This window comes from Mustela nivalis, assembly GCF_964662115.1.
Source record: "Mustela nivalis genome assembly, chromosome: 10".
Taxonomy (NCBI): Eukaryota; Metazoa; Chordata; class Mammalia; order Carnivora; family Mustelidae; genus Mustela; species Mustela nivalis.
Genome location: NC_139029.1, coordinates 72,324,777 through 72,339,861, shown reverse-complemented (window position 1 = coordinate 72,339,861; position 15,085 = coordinate 72,324,777). Strand labels below are relative to the sequence as shown.

Sequence of the window (15,085 nt, the reverse complement as noted above, 5' to 3'; positions counted from 1 at the left end):
TTCAGTAGCTTAGGCCTCAGTAAATATTAGGGTAATAATTATGAAGTAGTATGATTGAGTTGGTATCACCCAGGGGTGACTTAAAGTTCAATGTTAAGAGGGATGCTTATGCATTTGATTATGCTTAGTACAATTAACTATGTTAAGCGGCTACTTTAGAAAGTGTATTATGAGGACTTCATTCTAGTCACAGTGGTGCGACAATTCCGACAGTCTCGAACGTTTGCGTATTCATAATAAAGAAAATATGCGTATTTTTAAATGACTCAAGTAGTCACATGACCATTTTATCAATATCAATTTTTACTGCACACCCACAAGATATGTAGAATGCCTTTCAAAGCTGGTATTTATGAAAATATTTTGAACATGGCAGACAAATATCCAAGGGTACTTAAAATGAAAGACATATCCATGGGCTTTTATTTATTTATTTAAAGATTTTGTTTATTTATCTGACAGAGAGAGGGAGTGAGGAAACACAAGCAGAGGGAGCAGAGGGAGAGGGAGAAGCAGACTTGCCCGCTGAGCAGGAAGCCCGATGAGGGGCTGGATCTCAGGGCCCTGGGCTCATGACCTGAGCCGAAGGCAGATGCTTAATGACTGACTTAGGCACCCCTATTCACAGGTATTTAAAATTAAATACAAAGGTCTGCTTCTATGAAGAGATCAAGCCAAACTCAGTTTGGGCACTTTAGATAAGTACAGCTCGCTGGCATTATTTGGAAATTAACCGTAATTCTGCGTAGTAAACTTCTTTTGGTTTTGCAGATATTATATTAGTTACAGGACTTCGGTGCCCCCAAACATCAATGATAATGCTAATCACATTTACGTCTTCTTTTTTTTTTTAAAGATTTTATTTATTTGACAGATAGAGATCACAAGTAGGCAGAGAGGCAGGCAGAGAGAGAGAGAGGAAGGGAAACATGCTCCTCGCTGAGCAGAGAGCCGGATGTGGGGCTCGATCCCAGGACCCTGGGATCATGACCTGAGCTGAAGGCAGAGGCTTTAACCCACTGAGCCACCCAGGTGCCCCACATTTCCGTCTTTTGAGTGTCTAAGATATGCTAGGCACTCCTGGGGAACTTTGCAAATAAAATCTCTATGATAATTCTGCCAAATTAGCATCATTGCTATTTCCTTCTCACAACTGAAGGCAGTTGTCACTCAGAGAGCAAGTGCCTGGCCTTATTTCTTTTCTGTCAACACACCAAACTGGCTTCAGCTCAGGCCCCCTGGGCTGGTCTCTTTGCTTTGATTAACCTGCTCCATCCCAGCGTTTGCCCTGTGTGGTTCAGATCTGCTTGTTGAGGTCCTCCCTGACTACCCAAATGTGCTATCCCACTGCAGCCTCCCTCCACTCACTCTGTACAGATTTAATGTTATTTAAAATTATTTTCTTCCTTTATTTGATTATTTTCTTCTTGTTTCCCCCCACTGCAGTCCAGAGTAGGTGTATCATACATATTTGTTGGCTGAATTAACAGATAAATCCTGTAGACCTAGTGAAGGCTAGAGCTGGGATTTGAATCCAAGTCTGTTTGGCTTCAGGGTCCATGTGCTTTCCGCTCTATTACTTTGTTTTCCAGCTGGGTCTAGTCTTTAATATCTGAATAAATATCAAATATCCAGGCCTGATCCATGATATTTGATCAAAAACACATTTAAGTTTTGGCAAATAATAGATTTTACTAAAAATAAAAGCCGATTGCTTCAAAGATTCCATAATATTATGCTTCTCTCTGCCGGTGAGGAAGTGACCCTAGTTAACAGGCAACTGTCATAATAATGCTAAATAGTTGTATTTTTATAGACTTACCATACATTTCACAGACTCTGAGCACTTCAGAAAGTGATTCTTTGTTGATTAATTTGAAGTGTTGTAGCGATATAAAAGTAGAAAAAAAAACACTACTTTGTATTAAAAAAAAAAAATCTTTCACCATCCAGAGTTTTTCCAAATTTGGATTATCCTTCCCAATAGTTAGATGGAATTACTGAGGTTTCACTGAATCTCTAAACTCTTTTTCTCACCAACAGATGTGTACAAATGTCTCTTTTTGGGAGGTATGTAAACCATCATGATTTCAGGAAATGAGGCCATGGTTGAGACATTTGAAGGAAAACACAGTGTTGCAGAACAGCTGACTGCATAACTAAGAAATCAATCATGGCCCAGGCTGCTTTATTGGCATAATTGGCAATGATTTATAGAATGATGGCAGGGGTCCAAATGGGCATGTGTATCCTTAATACCATTATAGCATTCTGGCATGGATCTTCGTCAACACGACATAATTGGACTGGGGAAGAAGTTTTAGAGACACCTATTTAAATTAGCTAATAACCAACAAGAAAATATTACCCAGGAATTTATTTTGTCGAATAGTGGGAACACTTATGAGGTGATTTAATGAAGTCCTCAAACAAAATTGTGCCTGTAACAAATAAAGCAGAAAATATCTCTCAAGTCTTTGTGTAATATCTAGTGTTTTACATCTATCTGGTGTGATAATGCTTTATTAGCCAATATTGTCATATGAAAAAAGTTCTGTACAGAAAATAATTATGTCCATTGAGCTCTGAGGACATGGGAAAGAACTTAAGAGGCAGTGAGTGTGCCATTGGCCAACTGATAGATTTGGTTCATTTCAAAGGAGTAATGTAAGGTTTATTTACTGTGCCGCATCTTGTAACTTACTTGTTAAATTTATTCAGGAAAGATGGCTTTAGTGATTTTTCTGGAAACTAACTAGTGGGTTGTGAGAGATAATTAACAAAACTTCCTGTTTCTTCTCTTGGAACAGATGGATATTTTTGAAATGCAGCAGAACACTGAGCTCAGTTTGAGGGCATGCATAGTTGAGTTGCTTCTATTTGTATAATGAGGTGCTACTTGCCTGTATTCCAGAGGTCTACAGCCTTTTATCTGCAGAGTCATACAACTGGTTTCCACGGAACTAAGCAGCTAAATGTAGCAGCCAATATTGGCGTCAGAACCAGACTTTTAAGGACACTGCCCCAAAGCAGTGCTTTTTTTTTTCCCTCCTCTTGTTTTTTTTCTACCTGATAAAACACATCTCGTCTACCTTATTATCCTAGCTATATGGGTGCCAGCATTTGAAAATGGCCTAGTTCTCTGGGTGGAACTTCCTGAAAGGGCAGATACGAAGCAAAGGTTCATTGCTTAAGTGTCAGGGTTTGGAATCTAGAATCAGTAAAATTGTTAAAAGACAGGGCAAGAGAGAGGGGCGGGGGGAAGGACAGCCCATGCACAAAAATTTCCCTGTTGACTGAATATTCAGATGAGAACTGCTCCTAGTGGTTTTGGCAAATGTGGATCATTATAGCAGAAAGCAGGGGCTTTTAATGGCATGTTCGTATTTCTGATATATTTCTTAGACCCAAATGACCAGTGTAGGTGTAAATTCTATTGATAACTCTTGAGAGAACATTGCATGTTTATCTATTTGCTCTTTATGAGGGGAGAATTTACCGTGAAGCTAATAAAGCTTGGCCTTTTATATGCAAGGACCCCTCCCAAATTCTTCCAACGAGAAAGATAAAAATCTGTATGTAATTTTGTACTCAGTTTTCTTAAAGAGTCCCTTCCCTCCCCCAAAATGAATAAGGTTCACATCCATACAACCTAGATCAGCTCCTGTTTGGAAGAAGGAGGTAGAAAGGACTTTCTGGTTTTTAGAAGATAAACGATGTCTCAGTAGTTTCTGTGGGAGAAGGAACAGGGTTTGACTTAGCCCACTGTCTTTAACTAAACTTGATTGCAAATGAGAAACCCAGACAAAAGGATGGAGAAATGTAGAGGGAGCTATGAGACTACCATGAAATTTGATAGCTATTCAATTTTTTACTGTCTTTGAGTAAGAGAGATAAATAATGGGGGCTTACGAAAGCTGCTTTTGGTTGTAAATTTGGATGGTGAGCTCCTTGAGGGCAAGTTGAAATAAATGTTCAATTTGCATTTGAAGAGGTTGCTGAGCAATGGTCTCCAACATCAATATTTAAAAGAAGCCATAGTGGCTCATTTAGATAGCTTGGGTCCTTAATTAACTAAAAGAGAAGTAGAGCTTAAATTGCTTCAAGCCAAGTGATATATTTCCTGACTCGTGCACTATAATAAAGTTTAAGAATACACATTTTGGGTAAAATGCACATATAGTCCATTTTCTTCCTTACTCAAAAAAATGTGGATAGCATATTTATTATTTAAAGTTCATATACTTACTGTGATATTAAGCTCTAATATAACTTCAGTTTTATCTTCTACTACCCAGCATTCCTCCTATCCATGTTCCTTTCTCACCAGAACACATAGCACCTCCAAATATTCTGCTCTGTTGAGGTTGAATGCTTTCACTTCCTACCTGCCAAATACAGTATCTTACATACAGTAATCCTGTAATAAAAGTCTGTTACATTATTACTTCATCTATAGAAAAAAAAAACAGCACTTGCTCCAGGCGAGCATGGAAGGATTTGCTGCTATACTGAGCATAATTTTGTATGCTTGTTTCAGGAAGAAGTCCATATTCTTTGATACACAATACCAGAAATAGTTTTGAACCTAGTCTTTGCTTCCTTCTCCAGTTTCATCTCTTACCATCTTTGTTAGTTGTTCATGACTTATCCTGCCTCCTGGCCTTCACACATATTGCTCAGAACACCTGGAATGTTTATTTTACCCCATCTATTTTGACTTCCTTCCCTTGATTAATTTGTTCTGGTCCTTTAAGGATCACTCAGCTCAGGGGTCACCTCCTCGGTCACCACCTCTCACCCAGACTCCCCCCACCCCCCCACCTCCCCACACATCCCACCCCCCCACCCCCCACCACATGCCACCCCCCTACCCCCCCACATCCCATCCCCCACCCCCCACACCCCGCCCTCTGCCTCCATAGGGTTCACTGTTCCTTTTATATGCTTTTATGTCCTCTTATAGTTACTCTACAATAGCAATGATCACATTTTTGAGGGGGAGGAAATTTGCTGTTTATTTAATTGTATTTCCTCATTAGACATTTCCTCATTAGACTGTTTCCTCAATAGTCCCTGAAGAGCATGATGTCTTATTTACTGTGGTATCCCTGGACAAAATATAGTGCTCAGCCCTAATATTTATAGAATAAATATATTCCAGTTATCTATAGACAACTAGTTATGCGAGTTATGGATATAGAGGAATGCATTTTGCTTACATATCCTTGAGTTCATTAGAAGAAGCTTGCTAAAGTGGAGAAGTGTTACTATATAGCACTTATACTGCCAAAAGTATAAGTTAGATGTCAAGAAAATTCTCATACAAAGTGTAGGCACATATCCCTTCTATCTCTCCTGAGGAAGAAAAAAGCTGTATCCTGCTGTTACAACTCTTATAGTAATACGTTAATATCACAGTGGGTAACATGTCTTAAAAGAATCAGAAATTGGTCCAAGGACACAGGGAAAATTGCTACTGAAAATCATTTAAGTTTTTGTACAGAGAGGCTTTTACAATATCACCTAAATGAAAAAAAAAAAAAATGTTTTTAAAGCTATATATCAAGAGCTACATTCTACATGAAAATGAAAAATAACAACAGAAGAAGAAGAATAGCACTCTGTTCATTTTATTTTATTTATTTTTTTTAAAGAAAAGAAAACCTGGTGTATTTTGCCCTTTGAATCCTGTTTTCTTGTAATAAAATACTTAAATACGTAAACTTGTGTTCTGGTGTTACTGAAGCTGTACAACATATTCTTATATTTTAAAACAGCGTTGCGGAGAAATTGGTGCAGTTGCTGTGTTTCAGCTGTGTCACCAAGGTCACTTCAAGCATTCTAGCAAGATGGCAGACTGAACACAAACTGTCTGGAAAGAAAACTAAAAAAAGGAAACAACCAAAAGAAAAAGAGGGATGTCATTGATAGATGAATTATTTTGACAAATTTCTGAAAGATAGGAGAATAGAAGCATGTTGATGACTTGTTTCTCTTCTTAAATTGAGAAAATGGTAACCCAAGATAGTGGAGCAGGGACACTGCAATGGAAAGAACTGACCTGCCAGGAGAAACTCTAAAGTAACTTTAGTTCAGAGTTAGCAAATACAGCTCATCCATCCAGATATTTCACCCTCACTCATGGGTGTGCTTGAAAGACAGAACAGAGGGAAGGAAATTATCAAAACAATAGAAGAAAAATATCCACAGCTGAATAGAAAGACACAAGCCTTTGTTCTTCAAAAGCCCAACCAATGTTGAGATGAATGATTGCAAAAAGACCTACACATCTAAACAGCACCATGACACTTCAGATATCAGAAATAGCCAGTATGTCTGAGAAGCTTCCAGAGAGAAAAACTTACGTCAGAAAGAAAGGAACAAGAATCAGGCTGACAGGTGACAATCCTAAGTATATGGGATCTTGAAGACACTAGAGCAATACAAAACCTGCAAAGTTCTAGGGAAAAAATTAGAACCAATGAAAATATGAAGAGGAAAACAGACTTTTTCAAACACCTAAGGACTTGGAACATTTACTTACAGGCACTCTTGCTTAGAAAATTATTGTGTACTCGGGAAAAACGAGGGTAAATATCCAAGAAAGGGAAAAATGATCATAAAAGAAACTGTGGAACTAAACCAAGAGTCCAGAGAAAAGACATTGCAGTGACAATTGAGCTAAAAGCTTCTGAATTCCCCTGGGAACATGACTCCAGGAGGAAAGGAATAGATCTTAAAGATTAGATGAATGGGTTAAAACATGATGTCATGAATGACAGGGTGAAACAGGCATGTTTCTTCTCTTTTAAGAAAACGACAATGAGAATTAGAAAAAGGAAAACAAAAACAGAAAAACTGTACAGGAAAATCACAATCCAAATAGGAAGCAAACCAAGGTGTAGATGAGTTTCATTTCTATAGAAATAAAAAAAAAATAATAATACATGTGACTTGCATGTTAGAAATATTTTCCCTTGAGTTGCCTGGACATATAATATTGGGTCCTGTATCACATAGCGTTTGGTTACAAGTAATAGAAATCTCTGAATATCAGAGGCTTAAGGAAGATAGATTTATTTTTCTCTTGCATGAAAGAAGGAACGTTAGAGCTGATATGATGGCTTCAAGATGATGGAGGAGCCCAGGATCTTTCTATCTTGTTGCTCTGTCAGCCTCCACCTATGGCTTCCAAATAAAGGTAATTATTAGAAAAACCCACATAATGAACTATTAAAAGAGGATTCTCTGGAAGTAGAGCTAGGATGGAGCAGGTCAGAGCAACAATTGTTTTTACTATATACTGGTTCAGTGTATATATATATTTTTTTACGATGTACAAGTATTATTTTGGTTAAAAATAATACAAAGAATAAAAAGAGTAAAGGGAAAGATTCATTTTATATTCCTTTAGTTCTAATGCCACTTTCTCAAAGAAACCATGCTGATTGCCTTTCTGAAATGTCACAATCACTCTTCTTATCCCTTAAGAAACTCTCTAGTTCATTATCTTGTTTTTACTTTTCTTCATTAGCAGTTGTCAGTATCTGCAATCTTGAAATTTTATTTGTTCATATCTAAATTGACACCTTCTCTAACATAACGTGAGTTCTATAAAGAAAGGGGTATTTTAAAAATTGTTCTTTTCTGTGTCTCCCATCCCCACAATAGTCCTTGGACTATAGTAGGCATTTCATACAGATTCATTGAATAAAGAAACACAGAAACAAATATTTAGAAGTCACAAGGATCAAAGGAAGATAAATAAGAAGTTTGGACAGGAGCTTATTTATTTATTTATTTGACAGAGCACTAGTGGAAGCGGGCACAGAGGAAGAAGCAGACTCCCTACTGAGCAGGGAGCCAAATGTGGGGTTTGATCCCAGGGATCATGACCTGAGCTAAAAGGCAGAGGCTTAACCAACTGAGCCACCCAGGTGCCCCTGGACAGGAGCTTTATCTGTAAGAAACCTATAGTTCATAGTGGTATTAAAAAAATATATTATAAGAAATGCTTTAGATCTCTTAAGTTTCACAAGATAGCATTCTAGTTTACTGAGATATTTTTGCAAAATGGTCTCTATGATTGAAACAAATTTGGGGAATGATACATGCTATATATACCCTAGAAGATTTATAATGGTACATTGGTATAGAAAAAGTTCAGATGAGAATTACAATAAATAAATAAATTTGCTCAACTCAACATTGACACGAACTCCTTTATGTCATAATAATTTTATTAGCATCTTGTAGATCTAGACCTCCATGGAGCACATTTTCAGAAATGCTGCTAAATGTGTTACTTAAAGATCACATAGGGCTCACTGTATGTAAGTTTTAAGGAATTCAGAGAAATAGAAACAATATAGATTCAAATGTGGTGGGACAGTGATCATGGGGTTCTTGTCATAACATGTGAAAAAAAAAAAAGTGTGAATTTGCCCTTATATTTCTCTCTCTGGACAGATGATTGTGCTTGGAGAGAAGAATTTTGGGATAGAACTGCATGGTTGGGTATAGAAAACGGCTTATCATCTTCACATGCACTGAGGGCCAGGCTGTTAGCCTCTTACTAAACTCGGAAGAGAAGTTCAAGATAGTGAACTTGCACAAATACATCCTTTCATTGTTAAATCACTCTACTTGAAGCACATGAAGTACGACTGAGACTTTATAAAAAGACATGAGAAATTCTAAAGCAATCAGAAATATTTAACGATTCTGATATACTTTGTACTCCTCCAAAACATTTACAAAGGTCTCCCAATCCTATGTTTATTTCTAAAGATTGTCAAATGAAGTTAATGTGTTTTTAAATTATATGTCTCTTTAATTTTAATTTTCTTAGCATATGGTGGGGTTTTTTTGGTAACAATGGAAATAGGTAGTTACCTTCTAAACTTTGCCACAGCCTTATCATTATGTTATACTAATCATAATTCCCAATCATTTTGGTCATGTTTTCTGTATCTATTTTATGGATCATAATTATTAAGTGTATTAAGTGCTTATTAAGTATGCTTAAGGATTCTTTTCATTACTTCTAACTTCTGGGGTAAATTAATATTAGTTTGTCCACTTCACTGTTTAGGAAACAAAAATCTTTAACTATTCCAGTTAAATTTGGTCTATTTAAAAAATCCACAAAGGTTTTATCCAATAACATCACATCTATTCTTTTTATTTTTATCACACTTATTCTTAGAGACTCTCATATTTAAATTTTATTGACCAATTTGCAGAGTGGTTAGAGAACAGCACAGATAAACAAGGGTTTCTTATTTTTTTCCTACAGTCGGGCCCCCACATATGGAACTCAAGTGGTTGACTCATTTAAGAGTCAGTGATACTACTTTGCTGGGCTTTTACATCAAAACATGATGTACATGGAAAAGCCATTTGAATCTTCAGTTAGGGCTCATTGTGGACTGGCTTTGAATCAAATCCCCGACTTGGATTTTGCCAGGAAATTTCTCAATCTGACCAATGCATACATATCGAGCCTTTTGAAATTCCCATTTTTATTGGCCCAAACTGGTTGATTCTCAGCAATTTAATATGTTCAACCTAGTAGAGGTAGTAGAGCCCAAGAACAGTCTTAGCTCCCTCTGTCCCTAGGGCAAACTAATCTTACAAGCCACCTCTAGCTGCTACCCAGTTAGGTAGCATATTTAACTGTTTTAGCAAGAAAGAAGTGGTAGGACTTGCTCTGGTGTTAATTGAGTTAATTTTCCAAATCTGGCCAACACTAAGAAAACACTATTCTTTTGGTGGATGAGTGAAAACGGAAACCTAATGGTATGACCAACTATCAGATACTTGATGAATATCACTTTTGCCTGTTGGGCTGAAAAATCCCACGTCAAACAACTTGAACTTTAAAGAAAAACTTTCCATGGCCTATCTTGTCTTTCTCTGGGCCAAAAAATATTTTAAAATCTGATTTGATTGATGAGTTACATTGTGTTCGAATGTCTAGAGTATGGCAGAAATACTGCTGTGCGAATTCCTCTGGACTCACCTGGGTTGCTGATATGTCTGCACAGGGGCTTGGCACTAGGTGATATGAAATATGAATGTCCTTTCATGCTATTTTAGCTAACCTCAAGTAGAAAACCATCTGAAACATCAATATTTTGGGTCAGACTTTCCTAACTTTTGGTCGCAGAAGTGAATGTTTCAAGGTTCCTCAATAAATTATTATATACCTTTGACTCCATGAAGACTTGCCCTCTTCAGAACAAATCGGTTGTGTGGGGTGAAGACTGGAGAACAATGTTCCTTGTTGTTGAACAAGAGAATGGCATGATCAGATCTCAGTGGGAGCAATAAGAATAATAGATTGGGCAGTGTTGCCAATTGTATTTTATAAATATAGAAGCAACATTATATTCCCACCCAAACTTCTACATCCACGCCATGCCCCCATCAAGAGGTAGAGTACAGGGGCACCTGGGTGGCTCAGTGGGTTAAGCCACTGCCTTCCACTCAGGCCATGATCTCAGGGTCCTGGGATGGAGCCCCACATCCGGCTCTCTGCTCAGCGGGAGCCTGCTTCCCTTCCTCTCTCTCTCTGCCTGCCTCTCTGCCTACTTGTGATCTGTCAAATAAATAAAAAAAAATCTTAAAAAAAAAAAGAGGTAGAGTACACATTTCCCTTTCCTAGTTTCCCATCCCCAGCCTTTGAAACTGGGTGGGTCTCTGCAACTGCCTGGACCAATAGTGTTTGGTGAAAATGATAAAATGGCACTCTGTGACTTCTAAGGTTAGGATACAAAAATGATATGCCCTTTCCCCATAGGACTCTCGCTTTTGGAATCTGGATATGATGGCATAAGGGAGTGTCCAAGAAACCCATGGAGAGGCCCACAAAGGAGAACTGAGAATCATTGCCCAGGGTCCTGGTCTAGCTCTGGCCAATAGCGAGCACAACTGGCTAGAATGTGAGTGAACTGTTGTGAAAGTGGATCTTCCTGCCCCAGGTGAGCTATTACAGCTGCTGCGACACAGAGACACGAAGAGCTGTCTTCACTGGGGTCCCGGCCAAACTCGAGATTCATAAGCAAAATAATGAGTTACTATTGCTTAAAGCACTATGTTTTAGAGTGGTTTGTTACATGCAATAACCCAAACAGCTAATTTTAGTCGGCCTTAATTGAGGCACAGACAGTACCCAAGGAGCAAACTGTGCCTCCTCCTCAATATATCCCCCCCCCCCCCCAGCTTTCTTCCCCTGGTCTAAATCATCCCAGTTCCCTCTGCCTTTCCTTGTATCACCTACTTCTTCTTCATTGTTTTGATTACTCTTCCCTAAATCCCCTCTCAGGTTTTAAGACCCCAAGCTAGACACATTATGTTAATAAAGGCTTGATTAAAGCTGAGAGTAATTAGAGGATTAAGTGTAATTCCTACATTCTATTATCTTATTTATAGAACTTGATGGCAGGCTCTAAATTTTAACAGCAAGTGCTGAATTTAGGACTTAACCTGACACTGCGTTCCTTCCAACTTCAACAGACTTTAACATTTTCTGTTTAAATTAAATATTGCCAGCACCCAGAAAGTTATACGGGAGACCACAACAAACGCCCACCTAGTCTCTCTTGTATCAACTTTTCACCTTCACCATTTTTGCTATAGATTAAAAAGATAATAAAATGCAGATACAACTGACCAGCCCTCTCTGATTCTGTTCCCTCCCCCAGAAAAAAAATACTACTGTCCTCAGGGGGTTGTTCATCATTTCCATAACTGTTTCATACAATTATGATACATGTTTATATACATAAATAGTATATAATATTGCTTTCTTTTAAACATTTATTATAGATGAAATTTTTACATATCCTTCTGCATCTTATTTTTTGGATATGTTTATTTTAGCTCCTATGTGGTATTTTATTGTGTGACTATAGCCATAATTAATCAGATCCTCTGTTGATAAACACATAGGTAGAATCTTTTTTTTTTTTTAAAGATTTTATTTATTTATTTGACAGATAGAGATCACAAGTAGGCAGAGAGGCAGGCAGAGAGAGAGAGGAAGGGAAACATGCTCCTCGCTGAGCAGAGAGCCGGATGTGGGGCTTGATCCCAGGACACTGGGATCATGACCTGAGCTGAAGGCAGAGGCTTTAACCCACTGAGCCACCTAGGCGCCCGGTAGAATCATATTTTTATTGTCACAGGTCATGCTGTAATGCACATTCTTGTACATGTCTTCTTCTGTACATGTGAAGAAGTTTCCTTAGGACTATACCTAGAGGATGAATTGAGAGTATTAAGGATACACACGACACTGGATTTAGAACATATTGACAAATTTTTTCTTTGAATGTGTTTCTGCCAATTCAATTTCCATCAGAATTGTTGAAAATTCCTGTTCCTTCAAATTCTTACCAAAATGTGGGATTATAAGACTTTCTGATTTTTGGCCATCAAGTGAATATGAAATGCAATTTAATGAGTTTTTCATTTCTTTGTTTACTAATGTTGTAGAGTTCTTTTGTACATTAATACTCTTTTTCTATTTCTCTAATTGATTTCTGTCCTTTTCCTATTCATTTGTAAGATTTACATACAAATCTTGCAGATTAACTTTTTGTTAACTATGTGTGTTGCAGATACTTTCTGTCAGCTTCATATATTGCATTTTAACTTTGTTCAGTGTCTGTTATTGAACTGAAATTTTAAAAACTTAATGTCAACTTTATTTATCTTTTCCTTTATGGTTTGCACTTTTTTCTGTCATTACTAAATGAATCTGTTCCTTCCTGGAAATCATTAAGTATCTTCTCTGTTTTTTTCCCAAATGCTTAACCATTTACTTTCTACATTTGGATCTTTCATTTTTTTCCACCCTAATTTATTTTTGATGTGATGTGAAGTAGGAGTCGATCTTTTTTCTACCTGGATAATTCATTGGTTTTTTTTTTAAGATTTTATTTATTTATTTGACAGAGAGAAATCACAAGTAGATGGAGGGGCAGGCAGAGAGAGAGAGAGAGGGAAGCAGGCTCCCTGCCGAGCAGAGAGCCCGATGCGGGACTCGATCCCAGGACCCTGAGATCATGACCTGAGCCGAAGGCAGTGGCTTAACCCACTGAGCCACCCAGGCGCCCCGATAATTCATTGGTTTTGACCATCTTTTCTTTTTTTTAAGATTTTATTTATTTATTTAGTTGTCAGAGCGTGTGCGCAAGCGGCTAGTCTGGCAGGCAGAGGCGTAGAGAGAAGCAGGCTCCCTGCCGAGCATGGAGGCCGATGCGGAGCTCGATCCCAGGACCTGGCACCCAAAGGCAGTGGCTTAACTGACTGAGCCACCTAGGCGTCCCTTGACCATGTTTTCTGAATATTTAGTCCATCTTCGCTGCTCTATAACACCATCTCAGACATAAACAACATTTCTATGTAAGTGTTTGTTGACTCTGGTATCTTTTTTCTGCTTTCCTGTTCTGTCTAGGCTTGTATCAAAGTCACTGTCTTAATTAACATAAGTTTATTGTAATATATGATAGAATAAATATTTCCACTTTATTTTTCAGGGTTATGTTAGTGATTCTTATTTTTTTTCTTTTCTCTGTGAATTTTAGGATCAGCTTGTCATGCTCTTCAAAAACACTCTCTGGGATTTTGATGGAATTCATTTGTGGTAAAATTAACATCTTCGTAATTCTGAGTCTCTCCATTCATGACTGTACTGTATTATATCTCCAATTATTTAGGTCTTTTTGTTGTTGTTGTTCCCTTATAAGGTTTAATAATTTTATTCATAAACAGAGTTGATTTTCATTATTCATGGATTTCATATTTGTGAATTTGTCTCCTCCCTAAAATTTATTTGTGATCCCTGGTCAATACTCACCGTACTTTCATGGTCGTTCACAAGCATGTGCAGGGTAGCAAAAAATTTGAGTTGACCAAGATACACCCATGTTCCCAGCCAAGTTCTGGCAAAGTGATGTTTTGCTTTCTTGTTTTAATTCTCATATTATAAACATCAGTATTCTTTCTGCAGTTTCATACTTTTTTGCCCTTTTTTGGTGATTTTACTGTTTAAAATGCCTCCCCTACCTTAAACATAGTACTGAAGTATTATCTAGTGTTCTTAAATACAAGAGGGCTAGGGTGCGCCTTTTGGAGAAAACACATGTGGCATATAAGTTTTGTTCAGACATGAGTCATAGTGCTGTTGACTGTGAGTTTAGAGTTAATGAATCAACAATATATATTTAAATGAGGTCTTTTAAAACAGAAACACACATGAAACAAGGTTATATATTGATCAGTCAGTCAAAATGTGACCAGAAACTTTCAGGAACCCTACCTTATATTTTCCCTAGGAGCAATGGTTCACTATTTGCTACTTGAGTGTTTGTGGCAATTTTATAGAACATAATTACTATAAATAATGAGAATCAACAACATCATAAACATTTTTTATTATATTTATTTCAAGATACCTTGTGTTTTATGTAATTGTAAACAGTATCTGCTTTTACATTATATTTTCTGGTTTGTTTTTACTGGTGTTGACGGTATTGATTTTGACATGCTAATCTTGTATCCCAGCTTTGTCATTGTACTACTAACTGTGGGAGTCTTGGTGAGTTTATTAGTTTGCTGGGGCTGCCCTCACGAAGTACCACAAACTGGGTGGTTCAGAACAACAGAAATTTATTGTCTCACTGTTCTGGAGGCTAAACATTTGAAATCAAACTCTTGGCAGGTTCCTGATCCCCCTCAAAAACTGTAAGGGACTCCTTCCTTTCCTCTTCCTAGCTCCTTTTGGTTGCTGGGAGTCTTCGGCATTCCTTGGTTTGTAGCCACATGACTCCAATCTCTGACTTTGTTGCGACCTGGCATTCTTTCTTGTGTGTGTCTATGTCCAAATTCACCTCTTCTTAAAAGGGCATCAGTCACATTGGATTAGGGCCCACCCGACCGAGGTCATCTTAAATTGATTATAGCTGCAAAGATCTGGTTTTCAATAAGGTCATATTCACAGGTTTTTAGGAGTTAGGGTTTCACCATATCTTCTGGGGAATGCAATTCAACCTATAACAGAAAGTTATTTTAT

General features: G+C 37.6%; 1 protein-coding gene across 23 annotated transcripts in view; it reads left to right on the top strand.

Annotated features, from left to right (window-relative positions):
- The window catches only part of LOC309843271 (uncharacterized protein), a 110,009-nt gene that overhangs the window by 53,781 nt on the left and 41,143 nt on the right, over positions 1-15,085 (top strand). For 6 of the 23 annotated variants that reach the window (XR_014300011.1, XR_014300015.1, XR_014300018.1 and 3 more), the window contains one exon: positions 10,808-10,988. The exons of the other annotated variants lie outside the window; for them this stretch is intronic. The gene's annotated coding sequence lies outside the window, so the exon portion shown is untranslated. The remainder of the gene's footprint in view (positions 1-10,807; positions 10,989-15,085) is intronic. 23 annotated transcript variants of the gene reach the window in all.